Source organism: Lampetra planeri, chromosome 69 (genome assembly GCF_965212315.1).
Source record: "Lampetra planeri chromosome 69, kcLamPlan1.2.h2, whole genome shotgun sequence".
Taxonomy (NCBI): Eukaryota; Metazoa; Chordata; class Hyperoartia; order Petromyzontiformes; family Petromyzontidae; genus Lampetra; species Lampetra planeri.
In genome coordinates this window covers 834,964-858,177 of record NC_136174.1, presented here as the reverse complement: position 1 = coordinate 858,177, position 23,214 = coordinate 834,964, and the positions used below count along the sequence as shown (strand labels likewise).

Below are 23,214 nucleotides of genomic sequence, written 5' to 3'. Positions count from 1 at the left end.
GCGTCCTTCCCTGTGGAAGAGGTATGTGGATGACACTTTCGTCATCTGGCCACATGGCCTCCCAGCATTGAACCACTTTTTGGACCACATCAATTCTAGACACCCATCCATCAGATTCACCATGGAAGTGGAGAAAGACGGTAAACTACCATTCTTGGATATTTTGTTTGAGAGGAGGCCTGACGGATCCTTGGGACATTCTGTCTACAGGAAAGCCACCCACACAGATTCCTACTTGAAACCGGATTCCCACCACCACCCATCTCAAAAGAATTCTCTCATCAAAACGCTATACCACAGAGCCCATGGCATTTCTGACAAACACCACCTGACCGGTGAATTAAGACATGTACATCGGGCCCTCAGGATGAACGGATACTCTGACTGTACTATCCGCCAAGCTGTCTCTCCCACCACACAGAAACAGCCACTTGAAACTCCGACCAAAACCATCACGTTACCATACATAGCAGGCGTGACCAAAAAGATCTCCAAAGTTCTAAACAAACATAAGATCCAAGTCCGATTCAGTACAGTGCATAAAATCCGTGATCTGATTCCATCTGTGAAGGATGTCGTTCCTGACTTACAGTATCCTGGAGTCTACAAATTGAGTTGCATTTGTGGTGATTGCTACATTGGAGAAACGAAACGTCATGTTTCTGATCGTGTCCGCGAACACAAGTCAGATCTGAAACACGGCAGAACTGATTCTTCTGCCGTTGCCGATCATTGCTACAACTCGGTGGGCTCTCATGAAATTGTCTTTTCCGAGACCAAGGTTCTCTGCAAACCTCTCGGCTACCATCAACGGTTTGTACACGAAGCCATACAAATATACAAACACAGACATAATTTCAACCGTGATGATGGGTACAAACTTAGTAATCATTGGAAAGATGTTATCAACCACGCAAAAAAGACTTAATTACACTTTTTTGGACCATCTTATCTGACAGGCACTATTTCACTTTACTTTACCGAGTGTTAACATCCCCAGTTATTTTTTGGCAGTGCTCTCTTCATTGTTCAGCCAGCATTGGTATAAACATGGGCATTTTCGTTCTTTTGTCTATCATGTGTATCAGACCTCCCCTCCCCCCTCTCTGTCCATTGTGTTGGCGTGTGCAGCGGCAGCCGCGTCCAAGCCGTCGTCCATTGTTTTGGCCCCGCTCCCCCCCCCTCCCCCTCCCGATGCGTTGTGCTTAGCGCTCCGTGCTGTCTTTGAGCCCCGCCCCCCTCCCTCCCGATGCGTTCCATTCATTGGCTACCACATTCTGATGAGCTCCCCCCCCCTCCTCCCCCCTTCAACTTGCTTATAAGGGATTACTTCTTGAATCATTGCCTCACTTGATGCAGCTAATTCGGCTGTGACGGTCCCACCTGATGACGGAGACTTGTGTTGCCTCCGAAACGTCGTGATTTTTGTTTTTATTTTATTTTATTTTCATTAATTTTGATGTTTTACCTACGTGACTTTACCGAAAAAACCTAAGAATATAAATAAGACATTGTACATTTTCACGTAATACTGCGATAAATACTGTATAGTGAATGAAATGAAACGTAAAATAAAGTAACATTAATAAAATAATCAGTTATTTTCGCTCACCTTGAGTCCTGATGCTAGCTCACTTGTCGGAAGGGGAGTGCAACACGGGGGATGCGGGTCTCATCACATCTAGCGGAGGATCGCTCCGCCGAACAAAGAAGTTCCGCGGTTCATCTTACAGGGAATGTTCGTAAGTGCGGGCAGTCGTAAGCACAAGGGTGGTCATAAGCGTGGGCGGTCATAAGCATGCGGGCATTCGTAAGCCTAGAGGTTTCATATCCCCGGGACCGCCTGTATGGTACCGCATTTAGGTTTTTCAGGAAAAACAACCCAAACATAGTTTTTTTTATTACCGTTGTTGCACAAACTTGTTTGGCAGCAGGAGGCGCTATCGACGGTGCCAACGAACGTCGGCAGAATTCCGAGGATGTATTGTTTCATCTGGTCCTGGAAGTCGGACGCAGCGCACTGTGCTCTTGTGGCACAGGTTCTGGCCTGGTAAGGAATACCACCTGGAATGGAGATGTAATTGGAAAGAAGAAAAAAAAGAACAAAAAAAATCTGCAATTAAGTATAAACGACAAAAAATTTGCACGTGTACGTAATGAAATCTAACGTTTTTGTTGTTGGTAAAGTGCATCCCAAAATGTGCAAAATAAGAGGATTTAGCCATCACGGTTTTGTGACAAATGTATTAAGTTCACCGATCGCAAATTCACATGCTTTGATATATTACAATATATTATTAGAGCACATTCGTTTGCATGTTTACCACAAGAACTGTGTGGTTAATGCTGTACTTGATGCCTTACAATAAGTATCTATTTTGTGTTTGAACATCTTAACACAACAACTGTTTTATTGGCAGAAAGGGTATGAAGCCTATTCTTATCTTTTATTTTTATACTAGCATCATGAGGTTTGCCTTCGATATGTAGTGGAATAACGTACGCGGGGGGGGGGGGGGTGCAAGCGGTGTGCAGGCTTTTATGAGTTACAGACAGTGAGGTCGCATCAGGGCGACCAGGTGTGGTGAGAGGGAACAACGGAAAGGAGACGGCTCATTAAGATGCATAGCAGTGATTGGCTGGCTGCAAATGCAGGCGCGGAACAGACGCCAGGCAGACGGGAGATTGAGACGATAACGACGGAAGCCACGGGCGTCAGGCGACGGTAGGTCGCCTGCTTAATTAATGAGGAGTTAATGAGGAGGGGGTTATATACTGGAGCGTGAGAGAAAGAGTGGAGTTGGTCGCAGTGAAGACAAGAGGGAAGACAAGAGAAGCTAGCAGAGAGATAGCTAGCAATAGAGAAGCTAGCAGAGCATATAGTTAGCAATAGAGAAGCTAGCAGAAGTTTTCGTGAGATTCTAGTAGTGGAGAAGCTATCCGAGTGTATAGTAATAGGCTAGCAGTGGAAAGGCTAGCGGAGTATATGGTGGGAAGCTATCAGAGTGTGTAGTGGTAGGCCAGCAGCAGAGAGAGCAAAGTGAGCGGAGCGTGACAGGCAGGCTAGCAGTGGAGAGACCAGGAGAGTGAGAGAGAACAGGCTAGCAGTGGAGAGGCTAGGAGAGTGAGAGAGAGAACAGGCAAACCGTGGAGAGTCTGAGAGAGAGGGGGAGTGGAGCGAGCGAAGCAGGCGAGCAGCGCAAGCGGGAAAAACACAACGGAGTTACGGGGTGTCGAACGCGAGGAGATCTGTTAAATGAAAGTAACACAGGAGAAAAATAAGTTGTCCGCGTGAAAGAAACACTACAGATATAAGCACTACTCAACGCGAGCTGTAAGTGTTCTGCTACTTGCCATTGTCTTTGCACCATTCATCTTTTAGCGTGGTTCTCTGGTCTGACACTGGTGCAGAGACAAAGCCGTTAAGGGTGCCGTCTCTGGTGTAGACCAATCGGTTCTAAGCCAACTGCTTGTATTACCGGAGTACCCGAAGAAAAATCAATGCAGTGACCACCACGGGGAGAGACTCCAAATATACAGCAGGCATCGTCAGGGTCCGGGATCGAACCCACGCCCTCCTACATACCAGGTGAGGTAATTAACATCCACGGGGAGAGATAGATACAGACTCCAAATATACAACAGGCACCGTCAGGGTCCGGGATCGAACCCACTGCCTAATAAAAACCAGGGGAGGAAGATAATATATCCAGGGGGAGAGAGATAGACGCAGACTCCAAATATGCAGCAGCCTTGACCTGGAAGCACTTACTCTTAGTCAGTTCCATCGTCACGCATGCGTCTTGCCCTGCTGCACATGAGACACTTTTTTCAGGAATATCCAAACCAGCACTTCCAGTGTAGCAGAGAATCAGTCCTGCAAAATTGTACAAAGACGCATATTAGTATTTAAACTCAACCTTTTCTTTTTTTACCAGGTGTAAGGCCCCACTGAGCTGTTGTGCAGTAGCTCTTTTTCGGAAGCGACCTGGCTATCACAGATGATAGCAACTCAACGAAGTGACTGATATGATCACGTGGAAATTTAGAGCAGCCAACAACCATTCTACACCTGTGTTTCTAAATGTGAAGTGAAAAACCGGAGGACCCGGCTTAAAAATCCATGCGACCACCATGGGGGATAGAGAGATGCAAACTCCACATATAACAGCAGCATGCATAGTCAGGGTCGAACTTCACGAATCTCCTGCATACCAGGCGAGGTAGTTAACATATTCACGGGAAGAGAGACACATGTAGCTGGAATGGGCTTAATGTAATGGAGTTAATGATGACCATGGATTAGACCCATAGACCCACGTGACTGCACAGTACACCACACCCACAAGTGGAGTAATCAATTAAGGGTACGGGGAATTTATTTAGATTCGGATGGACGCTGTACAGGTAATACACATTTACAGCTCCGCTAAAACATAGGTAACTGTTTAATCATTACGGTTGGACTGTAACTTAGTCCAACCGTTGCGCTGATCGGAGGTGTGGGGGTAGTGTATAGTAGTACATTCTAGTGTATAGCAGTGTCTAGTGTAGTGGAAAGTCTAGTTAATTGTGGTGTTCTTCAGGAACATTACTACCGCAACACAAGAGGACAGACTATACTAACTAAATGAACGCAAACGTATAGCTGAGGAGTGGAGTGAAAAACGTCACCTTCGACGCTCATAGCGAGCCAGATGACAGACGCCAGAATATGAATCAGGGTAATGTTCATGTTGCTCCACCTGGCAAAATACAAAAACACACACCACGGTCATGCTGGCAGCAGCGTCTTTTGGCTAACAATCAAACAAAGATGGTGGTCACTGCATTATTGCGGCGCTTTCAGATTGTGCTGCTTCTGCGGCCGTCTGGAACGCTCTTCCGTCTGATATAAGGAAGCCACTGGGAGCCATGCAACTTTTTAAATGATCATCATCTAGGTTGACAATCTTACTTCTTTAGAACTGCTGCTCGTTGTGTTTAGTTTTCTGTTCTTTCCCCGCACCTCTGATTAGCTACATATGGTGTTAAAGAAGTTCAACATACATATTCACACTACTATACACTACTCCACACTACACACCTATACCTACTATAATCACCCAGGAATGTCCTTACCTCTCGTGACGTCACTCAAAATCGACCAGCCCCCCTCATTAACAAACATGAGCAGGTGACGTCCTCCACATGGACTGGCCCCTCATTAATAATCATGAGCAGGTGACGTCACTCCACATCGAACAGCCCCCCTCATTAATAACCATGAAGAGGTGATGTCCTCCAAATGGACACCCCACCATTAATAATAATTAGCGGCTGACGTCACTCCACATGGGGGGTGAGGTACCTCCGCCCTCCTCCTCGGCGTCAACTTACAACCATAACTACAAAGGCAGAACCCTCACGTCACAGATCTCCGTAACGCTGTTAAGACAAAGTAAAAAGCACATGATGAACAAGGGATTATAACCTTAAAGTGAAATAGGTCTGTGTCACCGCGCCCTTACAAATTGCACACGCATTAATACAATGAATATCACGTTGCGGTCTGCCTTTCGCTTTCAAGTTTCAGATTTGCTGCAATACACCCGTCCTTGGACAGGCAAAAGGCTAGTACACTATACTATTCAACTCTACACTATACAATCCACCACTAACCAATACACTACTATAGTACTATATAGTACACACATACACTTCACAAATATACACTACACTACACACGACACCACCATACTAAATTGAAAGCTCATGTCTGTACAACTGCTTTGTGTGTTTATTTTCTTTTCCTTCTGCAGCATCTCTTCATTCCGTGGTCTGTGTGTAGTGTTGTAAGGACGGACTTCTAAACTTCTTTATGGTACACACTGTTTATTATCTTAATAAGTCCTTATCACACTAAGGGGTATATGGTCCCCTCACCCGTTACACTCAGAAGGTACAAGCCTCCAGACCTTGCAGGCTATCTAATCTCCCTGCTCTCCCAGCGTCCTCTGGCTGGACCTAGGGGATCTCTCCCCGACCACTGGTTACTCTGAGCCCTAGCCCTGATAAGGGCTGGAGGGCTTGGTCCAGGGTCCTAGACGTCTTCGGCCGACTTGGGTCTTCGTGTAGCAGAACTCCTCCAGAGCTCTCAGCGCTCAGGCTTTATACCTGTTCGTGGCCGGGTTGTCCAATCCCCGGCCACCTTGTGGGACCCTCTGATTGGTCCTTCCCAATCTGGCGTTTGGATCCTACCTCACCCCATTTGACCCTGACCGTTCGATTGAGCGGGAAAACCTTGTTTACGATCTGCTTTCACAGTTTGCGAACAGCGAGTAGTTAACACCACTACATCACTCCCTCCTTCGGAAGCCTCAGCCGTCCCGGCTGTTACAAGAGAAAAACCTTCCATCAATGAACCGATGTGTGTGCCAAAAAAAACCAACAAGAACCACAAGAACAACAAGAACAACAAGTTCCCCAATATAAATACCCCCCCAATAACACAACATATGTATACGGTGAGAGACAATCACCAATAATGACATACGCGACGCAACAACCCATGCAGCGTTCCGCCGCAGAAAAAAAAACGATGGCCAATCATGAAAACCGACGCGATTTAGCCCGCGTATATTTTGCGGGCCCATCGTAGGGGATGGGTGCCCCCTTCCGGGTTGCAGGCTGGTCAGGCAGCCTGGCAAAAATGTCGGTAGGGACAGGGGGCCTCTCTGTGGAGACTCCTGGTGCAGATGGGTCCGGCAGCCTGGCAAACATGTTGGGTGGGTCAGGAGGTCTCTCTGCGGAGACTCTAGGCGCAGGCGAGTGAGGCAGCCTGGCAAAAATGTCTGGCGGGTCAGGCAGCCTGGCAAACATGTTGGGTGGGTCAGGAGATCTCTCTGCAGAGACTCTAGGCGCAGGCGGGTGAGGCAGCCTGGCAAAAATGTCGGGCGGGTCAGGAAGACTGACACAAATGTTGGGTGGGTCCTGAGGCCTCTCTGCAGAGACTCGTGGCGCCCCCCGGTTCCCAGCGGCAGAACGCGGCTCGCACGACTCCATCAGTCCTGCATCATCTGCGGGAGGAATGACACGTCTGCGCCGTGGATTAGGTACCAACGGGGCGACATCCGGCTCGTCGGACACATCACACTCTCGGCCCTCATGTTGTGAGTTTGACGCAGAGCCGCGCAGAGCAACAAATGGCTTCAGGCGAGAAGGGTGCACAAACCAGCGACGCCATCCCCAACGGATTTTAATACATTGTGGTCGTACAATCTCAATGACTTCAACTGGACCCCGCCATGGTTTAAGGAGCTTTGCCGATGTGGACACCGGCACCTGGGGGCAATGAAGCCATGCCTTATCACCTGGAGCCCACTGATGCACGGACGTGCGAGGGGCTTGCAACCTCGAATTGGCCCGCTGGCGGGAGGCGGAATTTTCAATCGCCGCATCACGTGCCTCAGACAGCTTCCGGAGATTGAAGCGTAAATGATCAGCGAGCTTCGATGACCATGGAAGCTGCTCTATCTCAAGCCGAACGTCAGCGGGGGGAATGGCCTCCCTGCCATACATTAGGAAAAACGGGGAGAACCCCGTCGCTGCATGTGGCGCCATGCGATAAGCAGCGAGGACCCCCGAAATCTGCAAGTCCCAGTCTTGGTGGGATTCATCAACCTGATGGCATAGCATAGAAGTGAGCGTCCTGTGCAGGCGCTCCACCATGCCGTCAGTTTGAGGGTGATAGGGCGAAGTGCGCACCTTTTTAGTACCCAACAAGCGGCATACCTCGCTTAACAGGGTACCTGAAAAATTTCTACCCTGATCGGTCAGCAGCCGTTCTGGAGCGCCCTTGTCCAACACATAGCCTTGAACAAAGGCGTCCACGACGGCTGCTGCCGACTGGTTGGGGAGGGCCCAGGCCATAGGCCACCATGTAAAATACTCAACCCCAACCAGAAGGTACTTATTACCACGAGGCGTTGTAGGGAAAGGCCCCAAAATGTCAAGAGCAACCAGCTCGTTCACACGGGATACCGAGATGGGCTGCAGTGGTGGGCATGCCGGCTTCGCTGGTGGTTTTCTTTGCGCACATTGGGTGCAGCCCATTAAAATATCAGTCACGTCGTGAAGCATGCCCGGCCAGTAAAATTGCAATCTTAGCAACCCCATGGTTTTGTGCACACCCAGGTGCGACAATCGCTCATGTGCCGCGCACACAGCCGTACACCGCAAAGCCGATGGCACCACAATTTTGTACTGGCAGGAATCAGCATCCCAATGCATGAGCAGACCGCGCCGCATAGCAAAAGAGTTCAATTTACCCGACCGTGAGGTCGTATCACATGCGCAACGACGCAGAGGCAACAATGACGCATCGTTCATTTGGTGCCGACCCCATTCGTCCAGCGTTATCCCCAGCAAGTCGTCACTCGCTGGCGGACTTTCGTGGTCCGCTCCCGGCACAGATTCGGAGGGAAACGCGGCAGAAAATGTTTCAGGAGGTGCAACCGGCTGTACCATTTGCGGCTTGCACCGGTCAGAACCCGTAAGGCACGCGCATGTTTTTTTTGGCGGAAGGCGAGATAGCGCGTCAGCATTATTGTGCTGTGTACCCTTACGGTAAATCACCATGAAATTGTAGTCCTGGAGGACTTCAAGCCATCGGGAGAGCTGGCCAGACGGTTGGTCAACGCGCAAAGCGTATTGCAACGCAGAGTGATCGGAGCAAACGGTAAATCGTTGACCGTACAGGTATGGCCTGTATTGCTGTATGAAATAAACAATGGCCAGCAGCTCGCGTCGGGTCACGCAATAGCGTTGCTCTGCCGGGGACAAGACCCTGCTTCCATAGGCAACGACCCTCTCAACACCATTTATGGTTTGGGATAGTACCCTGCCGATTCCGGTGTTGCTGGCATCCGTGTCCAGAATAAATGGTTTCGCAAAATCGGGGTAAGCTAAGGGCGGTGCTGCTACGAGAGCATTCCGCAAGGAGTCAAATGCGGCCTGTTCAGCATCTCCCCAATGAAATTTGACCCCTTTCGCCATAAGAGCATGCAGTGGCTTGGCGATTGTAGTGAAACCAGCCACAAAGCGTCGGTAATATGACGCGACCCCGATAAAACTGCGAACATCCCCCGCAGAGGTGGGGGTAGGCCATTGGCTGACACATTTTGTCTTTTCAGGGTCTGTGGAAATTCCCGAGCGGCTGACTATGTGGCCTAGATAGCGCACAGACTCACGCAGAAGGTGGCACTCCTGCGGTTTGAATTTGAAGTTAGCAGCTCGCATCTTTTCGAAAACAGCGCGCAACCGTTCAATGTGTTTGTTGAACGTGCTGCCAAAGACGATAACGTCGTCAAGATAGATGAGACATAAGTCCCACTGGAGCCCAGCGAGGACCAACTCCATGAGCCTCTGAAACGTCGCTGGGGCCGAGTGGAGACCCATGGGCAATCTATTAAACTCGAAAAGGCCCTGTGGTGTCCGAAAAGCAGTCTTTTGTTTTGTCGCTTTGTCGAGGGGAAGTTGGCAAAACCCCGACAGAAGGTCTAAAGTGGAAAAATAACGCGCCCCTGCTAGAGCCTCCAATGACTCATCCATACGTGGAAGAGGATAGGCGTGAGCCACGGAAATTTTATTTAGGCGCCGAAAATCGACACAAAATCGAAGACTGCCATCGTGCTTTTTGACCAGCACTATCGGAGCACCCCAGGGGCTGGTTGAAGGAGAAATGATATCAGCCGCCAGCATGTCGTCAACTGCCCATTTGACATGCTGTTTCTCCGCCGGGCTGAGCCGAAACGGGTTTTGGCGGATAGGGGTAGCGTCACCAGTATCAATGTGGTGACGCAGCAGCTTGGTGCAGCCAATATCAAAGGGTACAAGCATTTGTGCTCCTGCCGGAATGCGTACAGCGCAAGCCGTAAAAGCCTGCACGGAGGCATTTGCCGTCCGTGAGTGCGTGGCTGCGGGTAAAAATGCCATCCGGCGGCCCGAAGGGAGTTCAATACATCCCTGGTCGATGAAGATTTTAATGGGTATTTTGGCAAGAAAATCAGAACCCAGGAGACACGGCACCGCGAGGGAGGAAGAGACAAAAACAGGGCCGGCCAATTTAATATCACCAATCGCAATTTGCGCCCGAATTTGCTCGAGAATCCCCAGTGAACTTCCATTTGCGGCAAAAAACGGAACAGAGACCTTTTCCAATGATCGACATCGCACCGGCAGTATGTTATAAATTAAATCGGAAATGATAGTGGCCGATGCACCGGTATCGACAAGCACGCGCAACTCTACCCCACTTCTGACACCAATGTAGTATTGTAACGACGGACTTCTAAACTTCTTTATGGCACACACTGTTTATTATCTTAATACACAGTCCTTATCACACTAAGGGGTATATGGTCCCCTCGCCCATTACACTCAGATGGTACAAGCCTCCGGACCTTGCAGGCTATCTAATCTCCCTGCTCTCCCAGCGTCCTCTGGCTGGACCTAGGGGATCTCTCCCCGACCACTGGTTACTCTGAGCCCTAGCCCTGATAAGGGCTGGAGGGCTTGGTCCAGGGTCCTAGACGTCTTTGGCCGACTTGGGTCTTCGTGTAGCAGAACTCCTCCAGAGCTCTCAGCGCTCTGGCTTTATACCTGTTCGTGGCTGGGTTGTCCAATCCCCGGCCACCTTGTGGGACCCTCTGATTGGTCCTTCCCAATCTGGCGTTTGGATCCTACCTCACCCCATTTGACCCTGACCGTTCGATTGAGCGGGAAAACCTTGTTTACGATCTGCTCTCACAGTTTGCGAACAGCGAGTAGTTAACACCACTACATGTGCAAGACTCAACCTACTCAGACTCGCCTTCCCATAACTGAAAACTGAAACAAAATCCCATTCTCTTAACTTTTCATTTATTTTAGTTACTTCCACTTGTACCTTCGACTTAACCTTTCTCATGCCATTCGTTGCGCTTAGTTTTAAAATTACTTTGCTCAGTCTATTGGTCTCTGTGTGATGAGTCTATGGGACTATTCGAGATGAGCTTGTGGGTCTCTGTCTGGTGAGTCTGGGTTTTTGTGTGATAAGTCTGGGTCTGTGTGACGAGTCAGTTTGTATTTGTGTGTGTATATATGTGTAGGGGACTGTATAAGAGAAGGTTCTGGAAGGGCGAGTAGAGATGGTTGAAAACACGTGGCCGTAAGGCAACTGTCACACGTGTGATAATTAAGATCGATGGACGACATCGGTTCGACTATTCAAGATCAACATAGTGGAAACCACCGGGGCTGAAGATAGCCATGATCAGTGTATCAGTGGTTATGATCAAACTGTAAATACGTTTGGAGAAATAAAGCCTCAACTACCCTGAAAATGGATGTCTGCAAGGAGCGTCTTTACATATATATAACGACTTGGACGATGAAGTAGTAAGAGCCAATTTTATTTGGACACTGCCACATAAAAGCACCCTAGGCTTCGTGATCGTCTTCCAGCTGGTATCTTCCTACGAACGTCTCCTTATAGATTCCTCAGCCCCCTTTCTCAAACCTTCCTGTCCTTTTTTTACCTTTAGCCAATTCCTGTTCTTCCCCTCTAACGGAGTCTGTTTTCCAAATTCTCTTTCAAACCTTATACCTCCAATCCCTTTAATAGTCTGTGTCCCGACCAATCACCGTGGAGGCCTCTTTCTTCCAATCGGAGAACGTTGTTTACTTTCAAATTGCCGTCCGGCTGCATATTGGCTTGGGGTCATTTTTCGGTCATTACATCTGTATGCATGATGAACTACTTTAACACTTTCGAAGCCAACCTTCCCATCTCCGCTCTAATGTGTAACCAAAGCCTACTCTAGAGTCCAATATTGGCACACACACAATGTAAAGAACGATCGTTCGATCGATTTCCATCACATCCACAGCGGACTAACCGTCGCAAGCCACCGGTGATCCGGGGACCCAACACGTTGAGAACCACTGGTCTAGCACAATAAGGAAAGGGTTTGTTTTCTTTCCCAACCGGCGGCCTAAAAAAAAAGACAACCACCACAGTAGTTCGAAGGTAAGAGGATTGTGTTGACAGAAGTATAAGAAAAATTAGGTAAAAAAACAAGTTTTCCAATGCACACACTTATTGGCACTCAAAAATAGAAAATAAATTCCTTTTACCCCAGAATGAATCCTTTTTGATGTGGTGAATAAAAGTGGGTAGTTTCATTTCGATACGTTTCATTTTCTTTATGCAAGCCACCAACTTTTAAATCAGCACATCAAATCTGATTGGCTCTGGGGCTCAGGATAATTTATTTTCTACTTATGAATGCAAATAAAAGGGTGTGCATTGAAAAAAGTTCTTTTTACCGAACTTATTTTAATGTTAATCTTGTAAAAATAATTTGTATAGGTACATATTAAAACATCTAATATATTTTAAATAGTGAAATAAAAAAAAAGCCAATGATGGACGGAACCTGGACTGTTTTTTTAAATGAAATACTAGCATAAGTACCCGGCGTTGCCCGGGTGAAAAATATATTTCTTAATAACCTTACATATATACACACCCTCACCACTCACCACTCACCCTCACCATTCACCCTCACCACTCTCCCTCACCACTCTCCCTCACCACTCTCCCTCACCACTCTCCCTCACCACTCTCCCTCACCACTCATCCTCACCAATCACACCCTCACCAATCACCACTCACCACTCACCCTCAACACTCACCCTCACCACTCTCCCTCACCACTCACTAATCACTACTCACAATCGCCACTCACAACCGCCCTCACCATTATATTTTTGCCCCAGTCAACGCCGGATATTTCCCATTCGTAGCAGTTTGTATCAACTCTATAAGCAACTTATATTATACAGGAAGCGCGATCCTAAAGTAATTTACAACCTTCGATTAGTCCTTTGTGCGATTCAAAGAATCGATTCCTGGCATGTTGGGGGTTTACATTTTGAATGATAGAGTTTCATTGTTATTTTTTTTTTTTCAGGAGTTTTTAATTACATTTTTGCCCCGTCAACGCCGGATATTTCCCGTTCGTAGCAGTTTATATCGACTTTAAGCAACTTATAGTAAACGGGAATCGTCCGAATCTAAAGGAATCTACAACCTTCGATTCCTTTGCGCGATTCAGAGAATCGATTCTTGGCGCGTCGGGTTTAAAAGTAATTACACAGTTGTTTTTTCATTGGTATGTAATGTTTGAAAGTTTTCATAAGATTTTAAATGTATTTTCCTCCCGGGCAACGCTGGGTATATCGAGTTTATACCACAAATGCGTGCGCATATTTTTAACGGGAATTAAAAATGGCGTCCACCCGGCAGCGAATGCGTCGCTACCCGTTGCCAGGGGCAACCGCCGTCCAATGAAAGTGCGTATGGTCCGGCGAAACACAGACACACACACAGACAGACAGACAGATTTGCGATTTTATATATATAGATTGAATTGTCACACGAGACGACGAGTCTGTATAAAATGTTAGCTAGTTAGGCTTCGTAGATTCGATGATATTAAAGCTTCAAAGATTTGAAAGAATATAAACAGACAATGCCAGTTGAATAAAAGTGGGTAAAAAAGAAGCGAGTGATACGATGCTGTATATACAGTAGTTCTCATCGATGATTTAAAAGCACTTTACAAGAATTCTACATGGTGCATTAGTTATTGGCTGCTGGGGAAAAAGGATAGGATTCGAGTGTTGGGGAGGAGAAGGGATGTTTAGGAAGGGTGATGATAGGGAAAGGGAGAGGGGTGAGGTTAGGAAGGGGAGGATGGTACTGGAGGGTAATGATAAGAAAAGGTAGCGCTGGCGTGGTTAGGAGGTTGGTTAAGGTTTTAAGAACGAGGATAGGAAGGGGTAGAGGGATAGAATATTTAAAAAGAGATGAGTCTTGAGGGAGGAACGGAAACATGGTTCGTGAAGTTGCCTTTTAGACGTGCAATGGTAATTTATTACAATGGAGGGGAGCCAGAAGGGAAGAGGAGCGGAGACGTGACTGGGCGTCGGGGAGGTGACGGTGTAGTAGAGCCGAACCCGGTTTAGCTAATCATGGGTTGAACACAGAGGCACGTTTTTCAACAACAAGAAAATGCAGCACCTTCCTTTTTTTTGCTTTGGCTTGCCGTTTTAAAAAAAAGATACCCCCCAAATATAAATAAATAATACACCAGTCCACGATTGCATAGTCCTTCACAAGGGGATCGCCTTTCAAAAAAATGCTTCAAGTCACGGTGATACTTTCGGGTTTTAAGATTTAAAAGAGAGATAACTTTTTGCTTTGTTTGTTTAAAAAAGTTAATTCACCGCTTCTGCAGGGCAGCTGTAAGATGTCAAACATGCGGAAAAGTACACCGATGATATATATTTGTGTGTGCGTGCATGTGTGTGTGTATGTGTTCGTGTGTGTGTGTGTGAATGCATGTGTGTGTGTATGTATGTGTGCGTCGCTCAGACCCCCCCCGCCTCGCAGGATTGGAAGGATGCCCTGGTGGTCCCCCTCTTTAAGAAGGGGGACCGCACAGACTGTAACAACTACAGGGGCATCTCACTCCTCAGTGTGCAGGGAACAGGTGGCAGTAGGAGACTGTATAGAGAATCATTAAATCCACACAGATACACGTTGAGATTATTGTAAACAGGCAGCCTAGGGAGGACAGTGAAATGTACAAGTTGAGATAATAAAGACCGGTGGCACAGTTAGGGTAGAGGGCACTGTCCAATTAAGCGCGGGGCTTAAGAGGATATATAAATCGTAGCGAGGCCTGCAGTCTGGGCGCTTGCCTGGGACCAGGAACTACAAAGGTGGAAGGCATCGGGGCTGACTGTTCGCTGCGATGTATCTACATATTTATTATGAAAATAAGAACTTAATAAATATATGTCTCAAAGGAGCTTATTTACTAATGTGTCATTAAACCCGCACCACCTGACACAGCCAATCAGTAAGGGGGAGGGGGGGGGTTTGTATCGCGTAAACACAAAACGTGATGATCAAGTTGACTATTTCAGCACTAACTGGTTGCTGTGTGTGTTGGAGAGTTAAACCGACAACATACATTTACACATTGGAGTTACCATGACATTTCAATTGGTGTGATTACAACAACAACGAGCAGCAACCAGTAGCCTCATGATGTGATTAGCCAGAATGGTGGACCGCTTCGGTCTTAAATAGATAAATGTGATGTCGTCAATTGTGAGACTATCAGGTTCAAAGGCTAGAGAGGGAGGGGGGTCTTAATTTTGTCTTATAAATGACAATGGACATATATTATTAGCTGCGTTTTTCGTAATTAAAGATGAAGCACATTATGATTGTTGCGACACGTGCGATATGTAAGGTCCATGACTGTCGTATCATCTGTTTTGCAAGAAAATTATCTTGATAATTTCTTGTGTCATTGAATTTTCTTATCAAATCTGACAACGAAATTATACAGTCCCTGCCCTCCTATCAGGCAGCGGTCGTAATTTACGTACTTTTGGTTCTTTCGGTAAAGTCACGTAGGTATAAAACATTGATAGATCATGACGTTTCGATCGCAACACAAGCAATCGTTATCAGGTGAGACAAATACAGCAGGAGAACTGCTGAGGCAGCAGTTCTCCTGCTGTGCCCAGAGCGAGGTGATAATTATTATCCCAGGAACGTGAAGATATTTTTCCCACCAGTTCTGTTATTTGTGGAACGCGGTTCTGCCCCAACGCGTACGGCGAGGTCTGCCCCGTATTTGTTCATTTTCGTGGTGGAGAGCGAAATTATTTCTGCTGATGTCACTCCTGGCTGAAGATTATCCACGAGGGAGTAAAACTCAAGAGAGTGTTTGGCCTACTCCTCCTATAGGTGTGTAGTGACATATAATCGGTCACTTAGCAGCATAGCGCTTGTTGCTGGAAGGAAAAGGAATCTGCAGTTACAACAGCCCTGACTGACAGCAGGTCACGTAATAAACCAGAGAGAGGGATGTATGGGAAAGGTTACGGAGGGGGCACGTGAGGGAAGCCGGGGAACCCGCTAGTAGGTTCCATAAAAGGGGGCGTGGCCAAGGCGGAGCGAGGCCAGGCTGGGAGGATAAAAGGGGGCTCCGAGCAGGAGCTTGGGGCTGTCGTGTGGAGTGGGATCCCGTCGTGCTGCTGGAGTCTTCGTTGCCGTCTACGTCTTCACCATCTCGGCATTGTCAGTCAGGCAGTCTGCCAGATTTCCTGACTGGGAGCTGTAGTTAAATTTCGATTTAAAGCTTTCGTGACTGCAGGGATTCATCTTCTTGGTTCTTTCGGTAAAGTCACGTAAAAGGGAAATAAAATAAAAAAAAAACATATTAAAATCATTCTCACGACGTTTCGGCCTCCGCAGGGAATGGATTATTTGCTCCGCTGCAAGTCTCCGCCACCACTCTCCCATTGACATATTTCGTTGCTTCCTCTTAGTACCTTTCACGTGACGGTCAATGGTATAGTGTATAGCAGATTGTATAATAATAAATAGTATAAAAGTGTAATGTTTAATATAATGTATAAGGTAATATATAGTATCGTAATTGTATAGTGAATATACAGCAGTGTGGTATACAGTAAGGTGGGTAGAATAATACATCGAGTAATATTACAATGTATAGTCTAAGGTATAGGGTGGTGTATAGTAATGCAGTATATAATTTAATGTTGGGTTTGTCTATGGCAGTATATAGTACGGGGTAGACCCGTGTGATGTAAGAGAAAAAAGTTTAGCTGGAGGCATATTGTATTTTTGCGACGTAGAATTGTAATGTATGACTTACTGTTAGTAGCTCAGCTTACTGGAGAGTATATTTAGTATATTGATGATACTGATGTAGTTTATATTTTAGTTTTTTACGTGGTGGTTTAGCTGCTGCAGCTCCTTACTGCTAACCCTACCCCTCCCTTTGATGCTGCTAATCCTGCATACTGCATAATGCACGGGCATAGTATGACTTTGAAACCCCCCCCCCACCTCCTACGCATTCCGCAAGTAGTGACTAATCCCATATCTGCATTTTCCATAAATATGCTAAATTCCTCTTGATATGCAAATTCCTTTGTCAAGGCGCCCCTTCCCCCCTCCAACCCAGCTTAAATATACGTTGCCAAGCCTGGTGGTGCCCACCAGGCTTGGCAGCGTTCTTCACCTGAGGACGGCTACTTGCGTTGTGGCCGAAACGTCGTGAGAATTATTTTATTATGTTTTATTTTTATTATTTTATTATTTCCCTTCTACGTGACTTTACCGACAGAACCAAGAAGATGAGCTGTAGTTACTTTGCGTGAACTGTTAAGGCTGTTAATAAACAGAGTGCCTCCTACTCTTAGTGTCTCTGACGCAGTCACTACAGGTGTACCCATACTTCACCCCTCTCCCCACTAACAAACACTACGTGCCAAATCAACAAACTGCGGTATATACGTTTATGCTGCTGACGGGATAAAGGTAGTGTGGTGGGGGGAGGTGGGGGGTGGATGCATGAAACTTAAACCAATATTTTCAACCCTGCCTGTGCCAGGAAAATTGAATCATGTATGTAAGTTGAACTTTTTTTGCATCGTGCATAAAAAACACGTGATAATTGGAGGTGCAGGTGAACGGACAACAAACTAAACACAACAACAATCATATTCTTTGGTACTTTCGGTAATGTCACGTATATATAAAAAATAAAGTGCAGTGGTTAGCACACTGACCTCTAAACCCTGGTCACCTGAGTTCGATTCCCAGCCAGGGCTAACTGACTATTAAATAAAAAAATATTTTTGTCAGGTAAGGCCCACTGATGTATGGAACTTTTTGTCAAAAGCGACCTGGCTATCACAAATTATATCTAAAGAAAGTGGCCTATCGTCACGGGGACATTTATAGTAGCCCAATACTCAAAATGCGTGATGTTGATTCCAAATGTGGAGGGGAAAACCGGAGGACCCGGAGAAAAATCCCCGTGACCAAGGGGAGAGAGACATGCAAACTCCAAATATGCAACAGGCATCAGGGTTGTGATCGAATCCACGACCTGTATACCAGGTGTGATAGTAAACATCTCACTAGCCACCGTGGCCGCCACGTGATGGAAAGTGTCGAGTCAGATTATATTTTGCACGCAGGCACGCACGTGAGAACGAGGAAGTTCACACAAACAGAATATATTACACTCCCTCCAGGCAAATACCACATTTCATCGTTACAGACAAGACACGCACCTGCCTAGTCCTCATGAATACAATGGCATAAACACCAATGGCAAAAAGAGCACTCTCCCTCAATGGTATGTTCCCCTTATCAAACGATCAATCATTGTCAGCCAGCAGCAAGTCAACGCTGAACAAATGCCTCTCCAAATCGCACTCTAATCTACCCCTAGCTTATCTGGCAATGCGACAAACGCTCACCCAGCACCTGCCACGCATGGCGTGACTTCTGTGCTCCGTTTCCTTCAGTGGGGCCGTCCTCTTGGATGCATTTCTTTGGCCGCCACTCAACATCGTTGACCATAAACTATGTATGTGTATGTATGTGGAGAGCGGTGGCGCATTGGTTAGCTGTTATGTGAAACGAACCCGGCGACCAGAGTAGATGGCCAGCACCACATCCGGCTTCGTCTGTCTCTCCAGTGGCGACGTTTACTACACATTGGATCAGGTACTCATTTGAGGCTGAGTCGACCTTGGGGAGGCCGAGAGTCGGTTAATTTCGCCGCTGGTGTTGGTGACCGTTAGCGGGTATCGAACTCTGCCGGGTTGACAGCTACTGCTCTCCACACATAATCACACACACTCATTCACTCTCACACATTCACTCATTCTGATAAAACGGGAGAACGTACACGACTCTATAGACTGAAAGGCGTGCCAGTGGAGAATTGGAGTTAGACCCCTTCTTGCTGTAAGGCACAAGTAAGGAAGTTCAAGAAGTTTAACACATCGGCTTTCGCGACCAATATCATCCATAAGAGGTTTTTTGGGTTAGATCGCGTAAATATATAAATATGATGTTAAACCCGCCACCAACCGACACAGCCAACTAATAAGGTTTGGCACGTAAACAGAACGTGCTAATTCATCACCAGTACAGCACACCGGTGTGTTGGAGACACAAGCCACAACATTTACAATCTGAGTACGACGTTTCGCCAGTAATTCCAACTACCTTAATCAGTCGCCTAGCTTCATCAGTTGCACCATATAAGAAGACTACTTGATGATGATGATGCAGGCAGTGATGAGAGGGAAACTGGGTACTATTTGGGCACCATATGTAGAAACATGGACAAGAACAGGGTAGTGGAAAGTGTGCTCAGAAAAATGGAAAGAACTGGAAAAGGGGGGAAGACCTAACACATTGACTTGACAGTGACTATTTAGAGAATGGTGCCATAAAGATGTGCCCACTAATTGAACAGTTGGGCACAAGACAAAGGAAAGTGGAAACAAATGATGAAATCTGCAGTTTAAACCTACAGGGAAATCTGGCCATGGATCATGATGATGATGATGATTCTACAATGAGAGAGAATTAGAACGTAAAAAATATAGTCATTTTAAATATAAAAGCGGAGTTGTGGTTGTGAATTAGTTTCGGGAACTCATACACATCATAACCGGCCAGATGTTAGCTCGATCGCGTGGTATACAGGAGGTCGTGGGTTCGATCCCGACACCGACGCCTGTTGTGTATTTAGATTTTGCGCATCTCTCTCTCCCCGTGGTCGTGTTTATTTTTCTCCTGGTCCTCCAGTTATTTTCTCTCCAAATTTAAAAACGTCCGTTATAGAGTACGTTTTGCACGAAATAATCGTGAACGTAGTCGTGGGTTTAACTCTCCGACACAAAACAACCTGTTAGTGCTGAACTAGTAAACTAATTGTACAAGTTTTGTGTTACGTGATAAGCCTCTTCCTTGAGCTATCATTTGTGGCCAAGTTGCTTTTGAAAATGAGCTATATATCTCAGCAACAGCCAAATACTATAAATGCCTGTTTTTTTAATTTCGAGGGGAAAATAACTGGAGGACCCTGAGAAAAATCCATGCGACCACGACGGAGACAGAGAGAGACACGGAAACTCCAAGAAACAGGCATCATCAGGGTCGGGATCGAACCAACGACCTCCTGTATACCAGGCGAGGTATGTACCATCTCCCTAGCCACCGTGGTCTCACATAGTTAACTAGTGTAGTTTAACAGGTAGGCTTTCACAACCAATATTATTCATAACTAGTAACTATTTGTCTGTTGTCAACGTGACACTTTTTTGCTGATTGGCCGTGTCGGGTGGTGGAGGGTTACGACACATTTATAAATAACGCGATTTAACTAGTGTAGTCTGCGCTCGTATTAATGTAGAAATAGCACAACCACACAAACTCTCTCCTGTAAGCTCTCCTGTGGCTAAGCATCAACTTTGCCGTTCAGCTCCTGGACATATTTTGCTGCCATGCACAGGGATAGACATCTTTCCCACGCAGTCGCTAAACGCCGTGCAAACTTACGACAAATATTCAACGGAGGTATTAGAAAGAAAGAAAAATCCATCGTAAGTCAATCGAAGCGATTTCCTGGCTGATATGCAGGATCAGAGGTATTGTACTTTTTCCACAAAATAAGCGTGAACGTAGTCGTGGGTTTAACTCTCCGACACAAAACAACCGGTTCGTGCTGAACTAGTAAACTAATTGTTCACGTTTTGTGTTACGTGACATACGCCCCTTACTGATATTGGCTGTGTCAGGTGATGGTGGCTGATTTAAAGCTACATTAATATTTTTAAGCGATCTAACCTGAAATAAAATCCTTTATTACCGAAAATACTGAGGTTTTGTGACTACCATTACTTCATATTTTTACTAACTTTTATATTTCTCAACAACAACCAAAATATGCAACAATCAACTCCCCTACATAAGATGGCTATCATCTGTTAAAGTAACTATTTGTATTTTTTCTTGGAGCAATCGACAGAAACGATAGCATTGTTCAGAAAAAAATTAACGTGGCAGGTATCCCTCCTGGCTAAAAAACTAAAAAAGTCTGCCTACTTAAGTCACAAAGTGCCTTGGCGTGCCTTCATCTGGATGCAGGAGCGGCAGTGCCCAATTACGATTTAGTGATACGCAACGGATATCGCAACAGCGCGGTGTTGCACTTACCGACTTTGAAAATTGTTGAGAAAGGAGCTGAAAATCTCCGACCAGGCGTGAATATCGATCTTTAAACGAAGTCAGCGGACACTCAGACGGTGGATCTGTGTGCGCATATATATAGGAGTTAAGGGGCCATCCATATAGCACGTACGCAAAAATCTGTCAACACTTGACCCCTACCCCTCTCCATTTACGCACGCGTACTTTTTACACCCCCCCCACCTACGTACGATTGACGCACCCTCCACCCCGACTCCTATAGAACTGCCGATATTTAATCCACGCAGAAACGATCAATGATTAATCATATTAATGTGTTTAAGCAAACAGATAGTTTGCTTGTCTCTCTCTCTGCAGTCGTGTGGATTTTCCTCCGTGTCATTGGGTTTTCCCCTCTACATTTAGAAACACGCTTTTCGAGTATCTGGCTGCTGCTATACATTTCCACGTGGTGATAAGCCACTTCGCTGAGCTGCAGCCATCTGTGATAGATTTCGATTTAAAGCTTTCGTGACTGCAGGGATTCATCTTCTTGGTCTGTCTCCCCGACAGACTGGTCTTCACCTGAGGACGGCTGCTTGCGTTGTGGCCGAAACGACGTGAGAATTATTTTATTATGTTTTATTTTTATTATTTTATTACTTCCCTTCTACGTGACTTTACCGAAAGAACCAAGAAGATGCATCTGTGATAGCTATGTCGCTTCTGAAAAAGAGCTATATAGCTCAGTGTCCTTTACACCTGGTACAATAACAAAGTTAGTATTGTTCACCCCACAACAAGAAGCGAGCCTTGCCCCCGTGGTGTACGCGGAATGGTCAGTCACTCGGCATGTCTGTAACGACGTTGATGGAAGTTTTCCAGTTGAAGGGTTTGGGCAGTTTCAGCCTCAGTAATTTCTGCTATTATAGGATCACCAACAGTGGGGAAAAAGCCAACGAATTGGCTGCATCAGCTTCCAGTTATCGAAAGGAGTGCATGCCAATGCTGTGCTCATTTTACACACAAAGCGCTTTCCACAAGTGAGTCACGATAACTTGCTGCTGATCTCGTCAAGGTGCATAAACTATCATCACGCGAACTATGCTCATCCTCGCAGCAGCAGTGGCTTTTCGCTAACCACTGAACAAAGAGGGTCACCGCTTTGTGTGGCGCTTTCAGGTGCGCTTCAGCAGTCGTCTGGAACGCTCTTCCTTCCGATATTAGGAAGTCACGGGAGCTATGTATTTCAAATCTAGTTTGAAAACTAATTAGATTTTTTAGTTTAGTTCATTGTCCTTGGCCCGCACCTCCGATTAGCACTGTTGGATACGTACGGTGCGAAAGAAGTTCAACATACATAACATGAATACATGCAGGTGACTAATTAATAATGGAATCCGGTTTCTATATTCCAAGACTAATTTCAAAATGAATTTCAAGTGTTAAAAAGGGATGATGTTAAAATAAATGTTTTCATTGCAAGCTTAGATTTGGACGAGATATTAGAGAAAAGCGACTCGGTGCAAGAGGGTATGTTTCAAATGTGAAGAATGCGGAAAAGTACAAAGGTGTGCTGGATATCTGTGGGGGTCTGGCCATTGCATGCAAATTCAGGATTTTGGCTGCGAGATTTCCTGCAGTGATTTAGGGCACTGACCTCTAAACCCCAGTCACCTGAGTTCGATTCCCATATATGATATTAAAAAACTTCAATTCCTATTAGGCTCGGAGTTATACGTGAGATAAGCCATGATTCATTCACACAGTGTTTCTAAATGTAGAGGGAAAAAACCGGAGGACCCAGAGGAAAATCCACGCTACTTATGGGAGAGAGACATGCAAACTCTAAATATACCAGACAAGGTAGTTAACATCTCCTAGCCACCGTGGCACCCAGGACTTTGGCAGGGCTTTTTTGTCATCTTGGTATTATGACACCTGCAATATCCATTCTAGCAAATTGCAAACATCAGTTGAAATTCGATCGTCTACAGAGGTCGCAATCGGGTACCCTACACGATACCCGGCTACCCGTACCCGGCCGAGTACGGGTAAGGAATCAAAACTCGTTTGCGACC

At 46.2% G+C, this 23,214-nt stretch overlaps 1 long non-coding RNA gene across 1 annotated transcript; it reads right to left on the bottom strand.

The window, feature by feature from the left end:
* Nucleotides 1-1,984: 1,984 nt before the first annotated feature.
* LOC144737474 (uncharacterized) lies at nucleotides 1,985-21,318 on the bottom strand. Its single transcript, XR_013588990.1, has 4 exons — nucleotides 21,161-21,318; nucleotides 4,675-4,745; nucleotides 3,773-3,877; nucleotides 1,985-2,064 (listed from the first exon to the last, which is right to left on the bottom strand). It is a non-coding gene; the product is annotated as an uncharacterized LOC144737474 (long non-coding RNA).
* Between the last annotated feature and the right edge of the window lie 1,896 nt (nucleotides 21,319-23,214).